This window comes from Mytilus galloprovincialis, chromosome 5, assembly GCF_965363235.1.
Source record: "Mytilus galloprovincialis chromosome 5, xbMytGall1.hap1.1, whole genome shotgun sequence".
Classification (NCBI taxonomy): domain Eukaryota; kingdom Metazoa; phylum Mollusca; class Bivalvia; order Mytilida; family Mytilidae; genus Mytilus; species Mytilus galloprovincialis.
This window is the reverse complement of record NC_134842.1, coordinates 101346522-101365460: the sequence shown is the minus strand read 5'-3', so window position 1 is coordinate 101365460 and position 18939 is coordinate 101346522. Positions and strand designations below refer to the sequence as shown.

Here is an 18939-nt window from a genome sequence, read left to right as displayed (position 1 = left end):
AAATCTTATCAAAAGTGCAACAACTATCCTTTGCGAAATGGCATGATATTATTGTTCCATCTTGTAGATTTTTCCCCATACTACCTAATAATTTTCTGCTTCATTCTTGTGTTTTGATTTTTTCGGGGTAACATTATAGATGGATCATTTTTGTAAATGTTGTTAATCTGAGTTTTCAAGAGATCCTACATTCATGAAAAGGTACTGATACTGACATGATTGACGTCATCATCACATAATCATATTACTTTTGAATCTTTTCTTTCTTCTCTCTCTTTCTGTTTACCTATAGCAAGTATCATATTATATCATCCGTTTGCGTTACTTACATGCTGATTGCACGATTTGTGTGTGTATTTATATTGTATTACGAAGAACTATTTCTCAATATGATGCACTTGTTTTTGACCCTTTGTGCTCTAAGATAATCTGCAAAATTTTCCTTGTGAACATGCTTGTTATAAATCCTGCTTACAGAGGTATTCTTTGACGCAGTGTTCATTTTAATTATTTGCAACATATGTTCGCCTTAATAAGTATATGATTTTTGCTATTGAACATGAACAAATATTGTAGAATGTCAATATTTATTAACTTACATAACATTACTATTTCATGATATTTAAGTAGTTTTAAGCGCATGTAAACAATGAAAGCCAAGATTTCCTCAAACTATTTCTGATTCAATTATATGATGTATTTGTTAAATTTCATTTTGTAACTCTATTGGAACTTACGATCAGTTTATATAGATTTTACATAATCGATAATCCATGACAATGAGGTCAAGGTAATATAAAACCTGTCAAACAAATATTTCGTATGTGCCTGTTCAAAGCATGGAGCCTGTAATTCAGTGGTAGTCGTTTGTGACACAAATCAGACTTTTAGTTTTCTAATTTAAAGTGTTGTCATTTGGAAGCTTTTTTAGCGGTATTGGTTTTATTGATTAATGAAGGCCGTACGATGTCCTATAGTTGTTAATTTTTTTATCATTTGATATTGTGTGGAGAGTTGTCTCATTCTAATTATACAACATCTCCTTTTTTAGATATATACACATCAGTTATATATCCCATAAAGTTTATCTTTTACTTATAGTCGCCATCAAGCAGGCGTTGTCTGGAACATCAATATTGGCCAACGATCAATTAAAATTAGGCTAATGTAAGACTAATGAAGTGCAATCTTACAATAGTTATATTCATCCACAATGTTGAAATATTTACCTATACTTTCTTCGAAGAGGACCTAGCTCCGAAATTTAAAGATGACCACAGAACCACGAAATTGGAGCAAGGGTAAAAGAACACCTATTATTCAGACATGTTCACCTGTCATTCATTAGAAACATCATATTAGATCATTTTATTTTAGCATCTGAGAAACTTACTGATTTTTTAATGTACAGATAGCGTAAGCCTATCACTATACTAGACATCGGATAAACTACATGTCTTTTTTCAACCAGACGAAGCTGCGTTTTAAAACATCAGAACAGCAAAACGGACGAACACCCTAACAATAATACTGTCGGACGGGAGAAGTCCAGAGATATCAAATTTTTGATTGAATACAAAATTTATGAGGTTGTTGTATAAACCTGTAGAAACAAATGGGCAGTGACGGTTAAATGAAGTATGCAATTACACTGCCGCGAGACCAACTTGTAACTCAAAAATTAACATAAACAACTGCATGCTACAGATGTTTTTTAGGCTGTTTTATACGATTTTATTCATTGAAGTTTTCAGGAATATTTTTTTAATATTTGAAAAACACAAACAATACAAGTTTTAACTAATCATGATGTATGTGTTTGCATGCAGAGTACGGCAGAATAATTACAGAATTGATATCAAAATCAACATTTACCTGAACATTGTGAATAACCTTATGCATCATTCATCTGTTCGACATTGATTGGTCAAGCTGCTGTATAACGTTTGGATTTTGTCATTAAAAAAATCAAAAAAAGTTTATATTCAAGAGTTGGAATTAAAAAAAATGTACCTATATTATTATAAAACTATCCTATGGTGTTATTTTAATGCATAAAAGTACAACAAATTAATAGTTACATGATGTACTGCCATTTAACTGGTTCGTTTCTAATCCAATAGTAGTGTTTCGGGTTCGTCGACCTCTCGTATGTGGAGGTGTGATAAGTATAGCTGACGTAGAAAAATTCCACAGCGTTACTTCCGGTTTTTCGTTGTCAATGTCAATAATGTCGGCTGCAATGGATAATAACGTTTCCCAGTTCGAAAGAATGCATGTACCGGATCTCAAGACATTCCTTACAAAACGAGGAATAACATGTAGTCTTTATCGGAAGCAGCAGCTGGTTAGGCTATGTGAAATACACCTTATCGCTATTTATCCGCCATTGCTGGATTTCACACAGGTTCCCGTAAAATGTTGACGTCATAAAACAAAATATCTGACGCCACAATTGAAAAGTGATTGTTGTTGACATCAAAAGTTCAAGCGGCAGGGTCAGCCGGGATTAGCGATAAGGTGTATTGCTGTAGAATTGCAGTTGGAAGTTACGCAAACACAAGACGACTACAAAGATATGGACTCGTTTCGTAGAACAGTTGAAGTGAATGGGGCTAAATATGTTTTACCATAAATTACAACGGTGTTGAACTGGAAATCTGATTTGCGGGATTTGCCTTTGATAGAATCATACGACATTTTGATATATCTGATGAAAGTTGGTCAATGGAATGAGTCACGTTTATAAAATTACAGGAGAGATAATTGATTTTATTTATATACATCAAATCACATTCATGATGTTAAATTGCACAGACTCAGGCCGCGTTCACACCGAACGCCGTGTATAGTAAACATGTTTACAATTAGCTTAGTGTTGTGTACACTGGTTTCACATTACATTTGTTCACATCTATACACCTTGTTTAGCTACCTGTACATAAGATTTGTTCCCATTTGTAAACTATATGTCATTTAAATGTTCATTACGTAGAACTGAATTCAAAATTGTTAGACAATTTGTCTAGCGGTAAGGGAACAACCATTTGACTTCAAAAGGGGGGCGGGGGTGGGAATGGAAATATTCCGATCCCCAATTTGATAATAAAAAAAATAAATGGTCATACAGATGATAAAAAAATATTCTGAATCAAGAGTTTCCCAATACATTTGTACAGTATAGTGTAAAATATTGAAAAAAAGTATTTGATTACCAGCATCGAAAAAAAAGGAATAAAAACGTACGCGCGAAAACAAATCTGACTCAGATAAAAAAATAACCCTTCCCCTTTTTTAAGTTAAGTGGTTGCTACTTTATGAAAGCCATTTTTATAATTTGCAGTAGTTTGAATATACTAGAGATGTCTCGATTACGCATTAGAAAACGTTAGCTGCAGCAGCGTGCTTACAGCCGAAAAAAAGGATTGAGATATTAGGGATCACTATATTTTTTATCTTTTCTGTTTGTTTCAAATGGTATTTCTTCTCCAAGGAGTATTTGGTAAAGGAATAGGGTAACGTTTCTTTTATTTATTTTAAGTGTTAATTAACGGATCTGAGATACTAGACAAACGTATCATTTACCTTACACATTTTTTAGTCATGCATTTATGCGTGAATCGTTGTTTGTGTAAAGACCAGTGGCGAATATTTCTGTGTACGTCAAGTCGATTCGGGAAGACCTTTTCAAATGAATTAGGCAGCAACTATTTACTTCATTTTTTGGGGAAAGGGGTTAGGGGGGGGGGGGGGGGGTATGGGGCGTGGACTATTGATTTTTTTTTAGGACAAATTTTGTGACAAGTCGAAATCAATTTTAGCATATATATAGTAGCAGCTGAGGGTGAAGCAAACAATTTTTTTTTCAGGGCCAATACTGGAAACATTTTTTGTTTCAAAAACAAAATCATTAGATCACCAACCTCATCCCCTTGCCTTTATGTTTTATACTTAACTATAATAGCCCCCACCCCCACCCCCGAAAATCAATTGGTTGCTGCCTTATGGTTCGGCAATGATGCTGATTTGAGTCTGCATCAGGGGTTAATAAATTACGTTTAATTTTTACAAAAAAAAATTCTGTAAAATTTAGACAACAATTTCTGTAAAAAAACGATACTAATAATTATCAAAAATATCAATTTTACTCAAAAATAGTTTCCTCCTTCAATATATACACGATAAAACTAATGTCCTAAATGCCTAGTTTTGTGTACACTTAACCTACACAAGGCCTACATTGACTATCGACTGTGTGTAGATAAAACATGATTTAAACTACATGTAAACATTGAGTTTTATCAATGGGAACGCAATTGTGTTTAGTTTACGTGTGAGTTACACTAACACAACACCGAATTTAGGTCAATGTGAACACGGCCTCATAAACACTGAATATTTCTATGTGAGAGCTGCATGTGTTCCCGAGACAAGGCAGTCAGAAAACCCTTATAACCCCTGGGTTATTGTTGGAACAGAGGGCCATTTCAGAAGTGGTGGATGCACTTGTGTTGTGCAAGTTGATTAGTCTTACCTTAAAAAGCTGGTATAATATATATCAAGCACAGCATTCAAACTTACAAATATTTTTTTTTAATTACCTCTATAAAATTATAACAAACTTTATATAACAAAACCATGTGCAGCTTTAATTTCATTTCTTCTTATCAATACAAAATACATATACCTCTGTAAATTGAACATCACATGCTTATTTAAAAGCCATATTCATGCTACATGTAGGTTCAGTGTTGAAGGCTGTCCTTTGACCTTTATTTAAATTGTGATTTATATTTAGAGTTGTCTCATTGGCAGATGCACTTATTCCAAATCTTATGTATAAGACGTGTTTCTGTACTTGTTTATCCCAAATTCATGTATTTAGTTAACATGTTTAATGTTATATTTGTAATTCTCATCAGATTTTGTCAAATGTGTTGACGTCTTCTTATTATATATTTAGGTGTGACGGATAGAAAAATTAATCACCTCCTCTTTATTAATTATATTAAATTTTGTACGATTATTTACGTTTGAAGTTGGATTCATAACAAACTGGACATATGTATATTACAGTTAATTGCTGTTAATAAGTATTGCAATATGCATTTTGTTTAAATGAATTATCAGTATTTAGTTCCAAATCAATCCTAATTCTATCTCATTTTTGAATGATAGTTTTTCATATGTGACGTCATGCTGTTTCTAAATTTCATAAATTCTAATGTGGCATCACGTTTCTGCCTTTTCGCCATCGTATGTGACGTCACATTTTTTTAATTACGTTGACGCCTGGACTGATTCGGATGTGTGTCTATTTTGTGATAAACTCGGGTTTAGTTTTCTGTAATTAGTTAATACTTCAGTTTCATTATGTATATCTCTTTCATATTCATTTGTTGAAATTTACTGTTTGCAATAGCATTAAGTGTTCTATATATAATAAGGATGTTCTTATCCCGTGCATAAAAACAATGCCGTATTTGTCAAAACCTTTTCAACTTTTGATCTTCAGTGCTGTACAACTTTGTACTTTTTTCACTTTCGATCTTTTATATCTAGGCGTTATGTATTCATGTTTCGTTTTCTGTAATTAGTTAATACTTCAGTTTAGCAATAGCATGAATTGTTCTATATAATAAGAATGTGCTTATCCCGGGCATAAAAACAATGCCGTATTTGGCGAAACCTTTTCAACTTTTGATCTTCAGTGCTCTACAACTTTGTACTTTTTTCACTTTCGATCTTTTATATCTGGGCGTCACTGGTGAGTCTTGTGTGGACAAGGCGCGTTTTTGGCGTATTGAATTTTAAACCTGATGCTTTTTGTTATCTATTAATCATGTTTTTCTTTGTCTAATATGTTCTCCTATTTATTTGTATTGTAGTCCTGTAATATTATGTTGTCATTTCAATGTTATATTTAACTTTGCCATTAAAGTGCGAGGTTTGGCATGCCATAAAACCAGGTTCAACCCACCACTTTTATTCCCCTTTAAAAGTGTCCTGTACCAAGTCAGGAAGATGGTCATTGTTATGTTATTGTTTGTTTCTTTGTGTGTTGCATTTTAACGTTGAGTCGTTTGTGTTTTCTCTTATTTTTTGAGATATTGAGATAAGACGTGGCACGGTACTTGTCTATCCCAAATTCATGTATTTGGTTTTCATGTTATATTTGTTATTCTCGTGGTGTTTTGTCTGATGCTTGGTCCGTTTCTGTGTGTGTTGCGTTTCGGTGTTGTGTCGTTGTTCTCCTCTTATATTTAATGCGTTTCGCTCGGTTTTGGTTTGTTACCCCGATTTTGTTTTTTGTCCATGGATTTATGAGTTTTGAACAGCGGTATACTACTGTTGCCTTTATTTATGTCTTATAAAGATGTTGATTGAATAGAAATTTTGATACTATAAATCTGACTTAATAAATATACAATGTATTGTTTAGTATGAAAACAAGTATTTAATTTGTATCTGGGTTAGGGTAATAATTAACACAGAATTTATCAAAATATTTCCAAACACTAACCATTACTTATATCATATATGTTGAATGAAAAGATTTGCAGCTTTGTTTGAAATATAGAATACTATAAATTTAGTTCCCACATGTATTGTGTTGTTCTATTGCAAAAATACAGCATGACATATAATTGCAATAATTTTTACTTGTATTTTTGTTATATGAATTTAACAGGGTTTTTCTCTATATGGCAAAACTTTTGCATCCAATTTCAGTCTTCAATTACACAATGGCAATAATAAATGCACCCAATAATTTATGAATTTACAGTTGTTATAATCCTACATGTAATATATTGTAAATGTACATGTAGTGTATTTTTTTCGCTGATAATGGTACCTGCAAGCATATTACAGCCCTCATGTTCTCATTAGAAAACTTTTCAAGTAGACACAGAGACAGAAATACAGAAGTTGGTACTGATGTGCCGTGTACTTGGGAGCAAGAAAATTATCAGAACCACTGACAATTAATAACATCGATATTAGAAATAACCCTTCATCTCCTGCCAGTAGAACCGTATTCTTCGCATTATACACCTTCAAAAGGATTAAAACTTTCAGAACACGAGATCGAAAAGCGTGTTTTTAATTTGTGTAAAATAAATAAATCTGTTTTTTCACATATATTAGAAAATTCCAGTGACGAAAGTGACGGTGAAGTAGAAATCCCTATGTCCATGAAACAATTAGCTGATAAAAGCAAAGACAATGGTAGTAAGTTTTTAGACTTTATTAAATTGTATCATGATGATGACATAATACACCAAATTCAAGCAAGAACAAGTGGGCAAGCTGAAAATCCAGAATGTTTTTTTTACAGAGTTGGAAGAATTACAGCATCTTTATTTCATTCTGTTTTACATTTTAAATTTGGAGATGAGAAAGATAATTACATTTTAAGAAATATTTTACAGCAAAACAACAAAATTAACACACCTGCAATGAAATATGGAATAATCAATGAACCAATTGCTAGACATTTATACTTTCAGAATTATAAAAAAAAACATAAATGTGCTAAAATATCTTTATGTGGTCTTCATGTATCTAAAGCTCATCCATTTTTAGGAGCATCACCTGATGGAATTATTAATTGTTAATGTTGTGGAAAAGGTTTGATTGAAATCAAATGTGGCTTTTCTTTTAAAGATTCAACTCCACAAGAAATATGCAGACATACTGACAAAAAATATCACCTATGTTTCGATGAAAATCAAAATGTATGCCTCAAACAAAGTTCGCCATGGTACACACAGATTCAGGGACAAATGGGAGTTTGCAATACAAAATGGTGTGACTTTATTTTTTACACTAACAAATCTTTTATTTGTGAAAGAATTTACTTTGATGAGGATTTTTATGCTTCAATTGTTGACAAATGTGACAGTTTTTTCCACAAATATATTGATAACATACTATGCAATAAATAAAAGAACAAAACTGAATTTAAATTTTGTCATGGTCATGTACTTATATAAAAAAGATGTGGGTGGTATGATTGCCAATGAGACAACTATCTACAAAAGACCAAAATGACACAGACATTAACAACTATAGGTCACTGTTTGACCTTCAATAATGAGCAAAACCCATACTGCAGAGTCAGTCACAAAAGGCCCCAATAAGACAATGTAAAACAATTCAAACGAGTTAGTTCTTTTTTTCAGAGTAAACAAGAAAAAAAATCTTTCAATTTGCATTTTATTTTGTTACTAGTGGCTTATCTAAGTTACAAATGAACCCACTGACTTTGACCATTTGATTGGCCAATGGTTTAAATTTAATGTCCATCACCTGAGACAACATACGAAACAGTTTAAGCCTTCGAATTGATCGTTCCACATGGATTCTGTGTTTGGCAATATATTTAGTCTTAACAACATCTGCTGCAGTGAGTCGTTTCCCCTTTCCCCATTTACATTTCTTTGTAAATGGAGGAATTACTTATGTTGCCCTTCGATCAGTCAATAGATCACGAATAGTGAATCCTCTGTCAGCCATTATTTCGTCACCAGGTTTAATCGAGTCAAGAAAGCCACTGTGCTCTGTGATGTATCTGTCTGAAGTGTTACCACCCCACAAATCAGAGATAAATGAAAATGCTCCTGATGGAGTTATACAACAAGACATTTGAAAGTGTTATGCGATTTGTACGACATGTACGTTCTTCTTTGAGCAGTAGGTGATTTTGGTTTCTGAATAAACATTTCTGTACAGTCAATTATACAGTAGTTTTGGGAAAACTGGTCTGAAATAATCTGGGCATATACTTCTTAATGTTACGTCTAGATGGCCACTTAATGCAAGGTGTCAAAACCATATGCATTAAATTTATCCATGTGGTAAATATCTGAGATACTCTTGATTCCGATACACCAAACAAATCACCCAAAACAAATGATAATATTGCAAGACGTAGTTCATCAGTGTCAGAATATATTCATGGAATTTGTAAAGTTTTCTCGGTGGTCCACTCTTGCATCTGTCTACACTCTGGTAGTTGACATCCTCAGTAGACTGTTTACCTGACCAATACTTCACTTTTGGTTCAGCTTCATCTAATACTTCTACAAAATAAATATACATACATGTAGTCATAAATTTTAGCTTTATTAAAATCTGACACTGATTTGATTATTTCTTTTAGTACATACATCTTTAAGTATAAAAAAGAAGATGTGGTATGATTGCCAAGGATACAACTCTCCACAAGAAACAAGATGACACAGAAATAAACAACTACATACCCTAGCCTTACAGCCTTCAACAATGAGCAAATTCCATACTGTATATTTAGCTATAAAAGGGCCCAAAATGACGAGGCGTATTTAGGGGGACCCAGGCCCCTTTCCTTTTTTGGGAAAAAATATTTGGTTTCTTACATGTATATAGGAAATGGTTAAAACGTTTAATCCCGCTGCAAATGTTTGCACCTGTCCTCAGTCATGAATCCGATGTACAGAAGTTGTCGTTTGTTTTTGTAATTATATGTGTTTCTGTTTTTTTCCAATATAGATGAGACCGTTGGTTTTCCTGTTTGGGTGGTTTTATACTAGTTATTTTGGGGCCGTTTATAGCTTGTTGTTCGTTGTGAGCCAAGGCTCCGTGTTGAAGGCTTTACATTGACCTATAATGGTTTACTTTTTTTTTAAATTGTTATTTGGATGGCGAATTGCACTCATACCACATCTTCCTATATCTAATCACTGAAGCGTGACTGGAGCAGACCCCCTCTTAGGTAAGTCAGTGGGCCCCCACTTATGAAAAATTCTGGATCTGCCACTGAAAACAATTCAAATTGAACCTAAATTTATGCTCTTCATCTTTCTATTGACTTATTTGGCCTTACAATTATTTTGATTTTTTTTAAATACATGAACCAACAACTAATGAACCACGAAATTTTGGTCATTAAAGTCAAACAATGTATTGGTGTCAGACAGGAAATTCAGGAATTCCTTAAAAAATGTATATACACTGTCACCAGTTATACATTTTTAATTTACTGAACACTTAAAGTATCTAAGAAATATATTTATTATAAAATATATGAATTAAAACTTGGACAACTGCACCATAAATATGAGGTTGCGGTCTAGGTTCATACATGTATGAGAGATAACAAGTTTAACTCAAAACATAAGACATCTATATACAAAGTATATTGTTTGAAGCTTCCATGTCTTTCACCTTTTGAAATTTTAATCTTTCAATTCAAGAGCTTTGGTCATGTTGTTTTCCAGATGATCATTATGAAGTTGGTGGTTTTGTTACAAACGTCTCAATTCACATGTACATGAACAACACTTACCAAATATTCCAATTAGTTGAGATTTACATGGCACTCCAGTATACTTCTTTACACTTTCATCATTTTTTGTCACAATGTCTACCACTGCCTCCCTCAAAAGAACATCTCTGTTTTTTTCCAAACTGATCAATCTGTCAATGTCATCACCAGTCAGTATTGTTTGACACGCCTGGTCTTTGGACTCATATGAATCAGAAATCCTGTTTAAGCAAGATGCATGGTCAATGGTAGGGGTTGGTAAAATAACTGAAAAATATGACAATTTATATATAAAAAAACATTCCATATAGGTCACTGTACAGCCTTCAACAATGAGCAAAGCCCATACTGCATACATGTAGTCAGCTATAGAAGGTCCCGAAATGGCAATGTAAAACAATTCAAATGAGAAAACTTATGGCCTTATTTATTTGTATATGCATGTGTTTTTAATAAAAATAATGTCTAATGTTAATGCTATTTTGTTTCAGTCATCAGAATAAGTTTTTAATTTTGATAGTTGTCTCGTCAACATGTTCCTTTATCATGTTTGTGTCAAAAGCAAATTAGATTGATTTTTTTTGTACATATGTATTGAGTTTCACTCACCTTTGGGCCCACAACTAAGGGTGTTTTCACTATCGCAATTCAACATTACAGTTAATACAATGTAGGTAGTGCTTAGATAAAATTTGGTACATTTTTGTACCTCAACCACAAATACACAAATAAATGTACAGAAGTAGTATCATAAATAGAGATCTATGCAATATAAACAATAAGTTATCTAGTTTTTTTTATCTTGCTGTAAAATACATGAGTACACGTCACTATGGTACATGTACACACATATAATTTCATTTATTACTGCCGTATGTATGTTACCTTCAGAAAGTAAGCACTGCCTGGTCTTTTCATGAGCTGTCTGAACTGTAACGTCTTTAATTGCAGATGGTGTATTCCTCACAATACATGTAGGATCTGAAAAAAAAATCATAAATCATTCAATGTTTATATAATATTAATATTGTCTATAATGTAATGTGTTTAATTTCATCAATGAAATTCTATAATTTCTAACTTTATACATAAATTTCATACATGCGCCTGATTTTGACTTCAAGTAAATACAATTTTATATATGATACAATTGCAATTTGCACATGCATAGTGTATATAATCAAGGGGTTTTTAGTCGGTGCGATTTGTCATTGACATCACAATTTTTCCATTTAAAATCTCTTGTTAAAAAAACTTGGTCAAGTAAAGCAAGGACTTATATACGTCCCTGAGTAAAGTAATCGCTCATCTATGTGTTTTGATATTGTGGAATATGAAGAAACCTGGGTTACCTTACACTTTACACACATACAATAATACAATATAATACATGTAGAATCTCCAAAGAAGCTATCTTCAATATCATCAAGTACAAATGCACAATATTCAAATAGGTACATGTATCAGACATTTTCTTATGAATATATTTAAAAAAAAATCTTACCACAAACAATTGGGGCTAAAAACCCTTTAAATCTGCCCTTGTGAATGAATTATGAATGTTTTTAATATCAGAAAATCATAACAGATAACTGTTTCATAAACAAACCTAAATATATTATAGTTGAAGATAGGTTCACATTTTCATCTGTAACATGCACACACACATCTTCAGTAGGCATTGATGTTGCTGAACTTCTAGATCTGGCACTAGAAAGTTTTTTCACAGTATCTGATGCAGGAATGCTGGTATCATATGGAGTTGTCATATTCTTGAAGTTATTGTATGAAAATAGTTCTGGATACTGATGTTCACTTGTAGGCTCACCGTCCACGAAATGAAGGGAACACACTCTTTGCTTAAAAGTTGGAACAAAATAAGCATCATCTCGTCTCAGCAACTTCAGCACCTTTTCCCGCATTTTGGGATTCTTCTTCTCAGTCGGAAACGAATGAAAACGAACATTTTGCATGTAAGGATACTTTGCTCTTTTCCTGTCATCAGATGTACAACCTTCTGCGGCACAATGACACCATTTTGTAACTTTTTTCTGTTGTTGTTTATTCATTGTCAAGGAAGCGCGAAATAACCGGAAGTAAGCATGTGGAAAAAAAGTCAGGTGTCACGTGACTAAAAGTACGATAATATTCGAAAAACTTCCGTTTGAACATGACTCGAAACACTACTATTAGGTAACATTTATTTATATATTTTTGTTTACGTTATGTTTTAAACTATTATTTAAGTCGAATATGTTAAGACTTGCCCAATTCAGGGGAATAGGGCTTCTGCACATATTGTTTTAAATATTTTTTTTGACGGTTTTTAAGTCAGTTAAAGTGTAATGATAGATAAAAATTAACATTAAAAGAGATCGAATGAAAAAGGACTTTCAGTTTTGAATTTTCTGACATCCATTATTCATGTTATGATATGTCTTTTGTAAGTCAGATTCGATATTGTGTTTTTTTTACCATTTGTGATTCGATTTTTTTTTCTATATGCATGTATAAGTTAAGGTTATAATCAGTTGCTTCATAACATTATAATGTTTATTATAAATCAACCATATCTACATGATTTAGTTGTTTTTAATATGTACATGATTTAGTTGTTTTTAATCAATTTTGATTTAGAAAGAACCACCGATATGGTTAGAAATTATGAATAATAACACCATTTTTAGTTCGGATTCAATAGCAGTATTCTGTTAGTGGTTAGAAAAAAGAAAATTACAAACTTAATCTCATTTCTATATATTTTTTTTTTAATTTACCTGTGACGTAATTTTTTAGTTCAACAGTTCATTTTGATTTACTGCAGTGGGACTATATAAAATTACTTGAGCACCCATGTTTACAAACAAAGCAAGCAAGCCTGTTAAATTGTTGAACTACTATATTGTATTGTATGATATTTGTATATTTTTTTTTATCATGACCTAACAATCAGACAAGGTTGAAAGACATTTTAGATAAAGACCGTCTTATAACACTGAATTTGGTGAAGACGTTGTTACAACAGTAGCTCATTATGTACGTTGGGTCTGATTATCAACTAACGCCACAACATCATATGATAATGCTTACCGGTTTAGCCACTCTTGGTCATTTGATTTAAGTAACAAAACTCCGAGATATTCCCTGTCGAGTGCTACTTTTGTTGCTTTGTAATGCCATCAAATTTACATTGCTAGATGCGGATACACAATTATTCAGCTTTGTACGAAGACCAAACAAATAATGTTTTATGTTTTATTTGATACTGATACTGTAGGTGCCAAGTGCACTCGGTTTTTAAATGGATGTGTGTTTATCCGTTTTTTTTTGTATTTACCCTTATTTCCTTAATGCCTTATTGGTATTAAGGTACTTATTTGTCTGAGTTTACAAGTAATTCTGGCATACTTCTCGCATCATCTGACATAATTGTTTCGAAAAAAAGATTCTTGGCTCTATGTAATATTATGATGTACATGTATGAACATTTTTCTTTAAATCTTTAGATCTGATTAAAAAAAAAAAACGTTTGCCAATTTTTTAATATATACCTTTGTATATTGTTATAGATCATTTTAAGTTTACTTTTATTTGTAGGTACATGTAGAGGCATTTAACAAATATATGTATAAGATTTGAAAGGCTATAAATCAATGGCTACTTCGGATTCTGTGGATGCATTAATTGTCGTGGGTACCAATTTTGGTGGATTGAGGAAACCTTCCATATTTGTGGATATTTTATTTCGTGGTTTTGTGATAGTCTGCATACATTCCTTTCGTTATTCGCTGATCATATACATTTGTGGTTGCCCTCTATCCACGTTTTCCACGAAAATTTGTAGTCAACGAATATTTATGAAACCACATTAACAAAAGATCAATTCGTCAGAATCCCAAAACTTAAAATACTCTGTTTAATTGTGCTGTTATCCAAGTAATTTGGAGTTCTTGGGATTCTGACAAAGTGATCTTTTGTTAACATCTTTATACACATTGTATCCTCGAAATGTTAATCATGATACTCAGCTTGGATTCGGGTTTCTCAATCTGTTTCTCTGCACTTATGCAGTATATTTATAGTTTTGATAAGTTACATAGAAGTTTGAATGCTTAGTAGCTTCTGTCTTTGTGTTACACATGTGTTTCTAGAATGTAGAAAATAAGCCTGAGAAGGTGAACACAACCCAACATACTTATGATTAAAACAATTCTCAGTGGTGCTATTTTGTAGTATTTTCTTTTGTTTCAAAGGTGCGAATCAAGTCTCTGTGTGGTACGGGTGCTCCAAGAACGGAAGAAAAAACTAAATTAAGACAATTTAAAACTCTCTGATGATTAAGATTAATTCTGCAGTGGTGCTAGATTGTAGTATATTTTGTTTCGATTGGTGCGAGTTATGTCTCTGTGTGACACGGATGCTCCGAGAAAGGAGGAATTTACTAAGAGAAGGAAAATACAATCGAATATTAAACACATTTCTTCAAGTTTGTTATATTTCTTCTTTTTTTGAGTGGCGCGAGTTTGATAAAGTGATGCATGTTGAAATACTAAATAAGTGTATTTGAATGGAACGAGTTTAGAATATGATTGCGTTGTCATAAATTCACGACAAACTGAATATACAACTAATTTTAATTTCTAAGTCGCTTTATAAAAGTTCAAGTTCGCAGCAACAAAGTTTGGAAAAAAATACCTGATTCAATTTTAAGATGTTTAACCTTCACCGAACTTGATATGCGATGCCTTTTAAACAGAACAAAATGTATGTCATTGGGTCAAACTTTAAGGTAACATTATTAATAAAAGAGTGACCAAATCCAAATTTTATCTTTTCCGCATAAACTATATCGGTACGAATGTATCGAAGATTGACATGTACTTAATTTGGGAATTGTATAGTTATAGAAATGAACCTATATGAAAATCGACAAACCTATATATGCTATAGTATCTGTAAAAAGATCTATTGAGGTCTGGAGCTGGCATGTCAGTTAACTGCTAGTAGTCTGTTGTTATTTATGTATTATTGTCATTTTATTTATTTTCTTTTGTTACATCTTTTGACATCAGACTCGGACTTCTCTTGAACTGAATTTTAATGTGCGTATTGTTATTCTTTTACTTTTCTACATTGGCTAGAGGTATAGGGGGAGGGTTGAGATCTCATAAACATGTTTAACCCCGCCGCAATTTTGCGCCTGTCCCAAGTCAGGAGCCTCTGGCCTTTGTTAGTCTTGTATGATTTTAAATTTTAGTTTCTTGTGTATAATTCGGAGTTTAGTATGACGTCCATTATCACTGTACTATTATGCATATTTTAGGGGCCAGCTGAAGGACACCTACGGGTGCGGGAATTTTCGCTACATTGAAGACCCATTGGTTGCCTTCGACTGTGGTTTGCTCTATGGTCGGGTGGTTGTCGCTTTGACATATTCACCATTTCCTTTCTCAATTTTACTAATTACGAAAAAGTTAATTACCACCGAACCAAAGAATACTAAAAAGCTAACATAGTTGTTTATTTATGTGTCATTTTGGTCTCTTGTGGAGAGTTGTCTCATTGGCAATCCTACCACATCTTTTTTTATAATGACCAATATAGCATAGGTCCGATGAAATCCGAGTCTAAATTGTACTGGTACATACACCAAATGACGACAAATATATTGGAAACCGTTTTTACTATTAAACGAAACGGTTATCACCAAACAATGAAAATGAGTTTGGGACCAAGGGAACACCTCGGACTTTTAAAGAAGCGATAAATAACGAATAAAAAAGATGTAAATAACAACATGTTATGGACAAAAGGAATTTTTAGACCATAAAATATGTAAACAGTATATGATTAATTCAGCTACTATGAAGCGTTTTACAAATTGTTATCACTCCACCGGCATTTCTAGGTCATTCAACTTAGACGAGACAGACAATAACCAGAAATCATTCAAACGAAAACTCAGTATAGTAATTTAGTTTTAAAAAAATAGGTAAGTATAACTATACTAAAAAAGTCGACATCAAATGATAACAACTAATAACACTTTTAGTTCTGAATCTAAATAAAAAAAGTCCTCAATATGATTATAATTGTGATCAGAAACAACATTTAAAATGTTTAGATATATGTATTAATCATTGGATACATGTATTATCCAATCAAAATGATTCTGAAAAATGACTTACTGGTAAATTAAAACATCGATATTTTTAAATTGCATAATCACCTTGATAACCTATATATAATGTGGATTGTAAATGACTTATTTTGTTTCATTCAGTTATTTTTAAGGCAATTTTCTAAATCAAAAACAAATTAATTGAAATTAAAACTTAATAAAATATTATGATCTGATATTCAGTTGATCACAATTAAAAAGAAGATCCAAGGAGTCTAGATTGCTCACCTTTAACTGTTTTGAATAAAACTGATACAATGCACGATAAAGGAGTAGGTCCAGTAAGACCACTTTTCAGCGCCAAAATATAACAGTTTTACAAAATTGTTAAAATGTAAACTTTTAGTTTTTTATTGAAAAGAAGAATGCTTCTGCAACATACATATTGGCTGGTTTTGACAATGCTATGCACATTTATGGTGTAATAGCATCACTATGTCATGCTGAATTACTGAATTCTTCACAATTTTAGCATTTTAGTTAAATTTTTTACAGTTTCCGTCTTAAATGAAAGTGGCCGCATTTGTGTTCATTCTAAATATTGACATACAAGTTATATTTAATAATGATACATAACATATATAATGGTTGAGGATGAACACGGATGTGGCCACTTCCATTTTTGACAAAAACAATCCAAAAAATGACATTTTATGGCATATTTCATAGGTTTTTACATATTTATGACTAAATCAGTTAAAATCTTACACAATAAACTAATTGAAAAGGGGTTTAAAAAGTGTCCAAAATCTTTCGTCAGATTAACCTGAAATCTGGGGCCAAAATTGGCCCTTACTGGACCTAATCCTTAAGAAAATGGATTAAAAGAGTGTCTAAAAACCTCAACTTCTGTAAGGAGTTTGTATGACAATATGCAGAAGAACTAATAGGGTAAAACTCGTGATTTTAAGTTGATAACAATTTAAGGTCAAATGGGTTTTTTATATTCTGATCATTTTTAACTCTGTCAAATGTTCTTTCTTTCTTTTATTAATTTTAATGGTTAGTGCGGATACTTTAAAAGAGAGATATTTTTGAAAATAGTTATAACAAAGGATGACGAAATAAGTGGGATGGCAATACCTTACAGGGGATCTGTGGCAATAATGAGCTAAAAATATATTACAATATAAAAAATAAGATAATTAAAATAAGTGTAGCTAGTGTCCACATTTAAGTGTAATAAAAATGATGTGTATTGAATCATTCATATAGATCACATAAGGTCACTACATTATAAATATACAGGTTTGTCAAGAGTGTGTGATATCTCTGTCGTATGCATAATCATATTCTTGCTAAAACAAAATGGATAATTAAGTGTGTGTCTTATCAGAAAAAAGTAAATCACAAACATACTGAACTGGGAGGAAATTTCATTAAGGAAAGTCCCGTATTATATGGCAAAACACAAATTTCAAACATGTCAAAGGGAACGATACAAACTGTCCTTACTTGGTACAGATATTTCGCTATGTAGAAAATGGTTGACTGAACCTGGATTGATAGCTAGCTGAACTTCTTACTTGTATGACAGTCACATCGAGTTCAATTGTATTGACAACGATGCGTGAACAAATCAAGCAGAATCAACAGGTACAAATGTCAAAAATAGGGGTACAGCAGTCAACATTGTGTTATCATCTTTATCACTACAAAAACAAAGAAATGTAACAAAGAAGCACAACTACATTGATTATCAATATTACACATGTACACAAAAATGTGTATACACATTTTTAACATCGTTTTGATAATAAAGAAATTGGCTATCTATCATTCGGTACACTCAAACTTTTGCAAAACGTTTCATGCTTTGTTTACGCTTGTTGTATCAAGCTACTATTCACGCTAAATATATACATTCTACAAAACTCCCATACTTTGAAAAAAATGCAGACATATACATGATGTACTCAAACACAGATTTAAGAAATCAAAAGGCTAGAACAGCTTTTGCTGAATTACAGCTACTAAACCACTCAACGTTCCCTCTTACACGGAACGAACACGGAACGAACACGCGAATGGAATGAAATGAGAACGAACGAGTTAAATCAGTCAGAATCGTGTATCTCCACTCATTTCGTTTATTAAAGTCAACTCGTCTTTTTCCGCTCAAAGTCGTGTGTGAACGAAACGAACGAAACGATAACTATATTCCGTGTAAACAAACATTGTTTCGTTCAGAAACGATACTATTTCACCTGATTGGTTGTTTGGCGATTATGCTAGTTTTCAAATTTCCAAAGGAAACGAATAAATATACAAAAGTTAATCGGTATATTGTACTACTCATTGTTTATTTATGAATAGAATTCATTACATTACTTCGATATTGCATTTAAAATAAAAATGATAGCTCTGAAATGAATAGATGAATAGTAAAATAAAAAAATAAAAAAATAAATTATGAAAGGCAAACAAGATCAATTTAAATATCAAAATA

The 18939-nt window shown here is 32.2% G+C and overlaps 2 pseudogenes; one reads left to right on the top strand and one right to left on the bottom strand.

Annotated features, from left to right (window-relative positions):
- The first annotated feature begins 451 nt into the window (after nt 1-451).
- LOC143074239 (uncharacterized) lies at nt 452-7949 on the top strand (annotated as a pseudogene).
- Nucleotides 7950-8220: 271 nt separating this feature from the next.
- On the bottom strand, nt 8221-11991 carry LOC143074238 (uncharacterized; annotated as a pseudogene).
- Between the last annotated feature and the right edge of the window lie 6948 nt (nt 11992-18939).